Source organism: Mastomys coucha, unplaced genomic scaffold (genome assembly GCF_008632895.1).
Source record: "Mastomys coucha isolate ucsf_1 unplaced genomic scaffold, UCSF_Mcou_1 pScaffold14, whole genome shotgun sequence".
NCBI classification, from domain to species: domain Eukaryota; kingdom Metazoa; phylum Chordata; class Mammalia; order Rodentia; family Muridae; genus Mastomys; species Mastomys coucha.
The window spans coordinates 87,245,691-87,248,063 of record NW_022196896.1 but is presented as its reverse complement, the minus strand read 5'-3'; the positions used below and the strand labels follow the sequence as shown (position 1 = coordinate 87,248,063).

The following is a 2,373-nucleotide window of genomic DNA, read 5'->3' as shown; positions in this document are numbered from 1 at the left end:
GGACTCTATACAACACCAGGGTTGAGGAGAAACAACCCACTCATTGGGCAGTCTGTGCACGTGGTAGCATGTACTAGACAGGTTTTTCCTAAAAGGAAGAAACACACAATGTAAAACTATAGGATGCCACAAACTGTGGCTTCTCCTTGTTGGGAAACTCTAAAAGACTTTTAAAATCCAGTTTCTAAAATAATATTGAGGAACAGAATATTAAGGCAGCCAGGTACACCTCCTCTATGAGGCCTCAAGTGCCTCTACTGTTTTTCCTGAACTTTGAGAAGAGGCAATTAGACAACTTCAGTTGGGTTTTGCTGAGAAACCAACCGAAACATTGAGATCTAGGGGTGTAGAGCTCCATTCAGCTATCTTGATGTTAAGAAGCCAACCCAACCAACCAGCTTAGCCTCAACACACAACTCTTCTCTTCTAGTCAACTTTAAATAGTGGGAGAACAACGAGACAACAAAACCCCAAACCCCCAAATAACTAAGGTCTATGACAAGGCAAAGAACTACTCTATAGATAAAACCTCCACAAAGGTCAACTGAGGTAATCCAGAGCTAGAACTGAATCATGTGGATTTCAGTAATCCCAGACAGTCGTGTTAACACCAAAGTCAATTATTTACATACTGCAAGCCCTCTAAGACACATGTCCCAAGCAGCATCAACTGCGCCCCATGCATCCCCAGGACTTACACATTCTGATTCAGTAGTTTCTAACCACGTGTGCTCCCTATTTGTGGTGATGCTTTGGTTGTATCGCTATAGGACCTTATCCATCCTAGAGGCAGGCCTTCCCCAGAAGGAGATCTGGCTCTGTTTTACAAGATCCACATAAAGTCTTTTATCAATATGAAGATAAAGGGAGGCGACACGGTGCTACTTGTGTGCTCAGAAATTGCTTCCTCCTTCAAGCTATTTGCAGAAAGCTCAGTCTGTCCTGCTTAACAATCAGTAGTACAGGTCTGAACCCTCAGAACCTTGGCAACGCCTTGGTGTTTAATTTTGAGTATTGCCATAGACAAGCATCTACATAAGACTGTTAAATTGATTGTTGTTTTATATCAAACAACTTTTGTAATACTCATTTTTATTGTTATAATATTTTATAAATTTCAAAGAATATGATAAAAAAGATATTGTAGGTATTGAAAGGGGGGTCTCTGGGAGGAGTTGGGGTACAAAAGGAAAACAAGAATGTGATTTAATTCTTTTTACTTAAAATATGGGGTTTTTTTTGTTTTTTGTTTTTATTTGTTTGTTTGTTTGTTTTTTGGTATTTTCAAGACAAGGTCTCTCTATATAGCTCCAGTTGTCCTGGCACTCACTCTGTAGACCAGGCTGGCCTCGAACTCAGAAATCCACCTGCCTCTGCCTCCCAAGTGCTGGGATTAAAGGTGTGTGCCACCACCGTCCGGCTAAAATATGTTTTTAAATGTTAACAAATTCAGATAAATTGAAATCATGCAACTTTTCTCATCATATTGCAATAAACTTTAAAAAAAAAATCTGTGACGACCTTCTATGGGCAGGTCATGCTACTGAGTTATGACAATTATCATGAGGGAAAACAAGTGTAGCCAGCCATTTACAAATGCCCCCAACCACTGCCTCTCCACAGAAAGACTAAACTACATATGGTTTATTACACAACAAATCCCATCTCTGCCCCCTGAAATCCCCCTAATTCCATTCATTAGAGGGGATTTAAAAAAAAAAAAAGACTTACAGAGCACTTTAAGCAGCATTCAGCTTTCCTATGAAATGCATCTTAAATATTATGTACACTTATTTTTCTTGCAGTAAGCTAGACACTGGCTTCAGAGTTTGTTGGATGAAAGGTAAGGTTAAAAACTGTTCTAGAAAAATGTCTTTTGGCAGAATAGCAGTTATCCAAGTTAAAAATAGGAGGGTCAGCTTGTTTTGTGGTCTTTTCAAAGTTTAAACCGCTCTTTGTTCCCTCCTAAATGAACCTCAGTCACCACTCTTGAATGGAGATGGGCAGAGGGGCCGGCCCCTGCACCTCAGGCTTCCTGGAAGTCGCTCTCTTACTGCTGCAGCAAGGCTTGAAGAGATGAGGGTTGACGAGGACTTCCCCCAAATGGCCCTTATAGATGATCCCACAACATATTTTCTGTCGTTTCCAGTAGGTAAGATCTAAGAAGGAAAAAACTGGAGTTCTATTAGAGCTGGCAGCCACCTCTGTACCTGAGCCCTCATCTGACTGGGCGGGGGAGGCACTTGAGGCAGTGCCGTGAGCGTCAGAATTGTGGCCTTTAAATTCCTTCTGCAGTTTGCTGATCTGGTTGTTTTTCATACTGTTTCCAGACAGTTTTCACTTTCTTTGGTTTCAATGTTGTCTTTTTTTTCT

At 40.9% G+C, this 2,373-nt stretch overlaps 1 pseudogene; it reads right to left on the bottom strand.

The window, feature by feature from the left end:
• Positions 1 to 1,894: 1,894 nt before the first annotated feature.
• Positions 1,895 to 2,319, bottom strand: LOC116089188 (annotated as a pseudogene).
• Between the last annotated feature and the right edge of the window lie 54 nt (positions 2,320 to 2,373).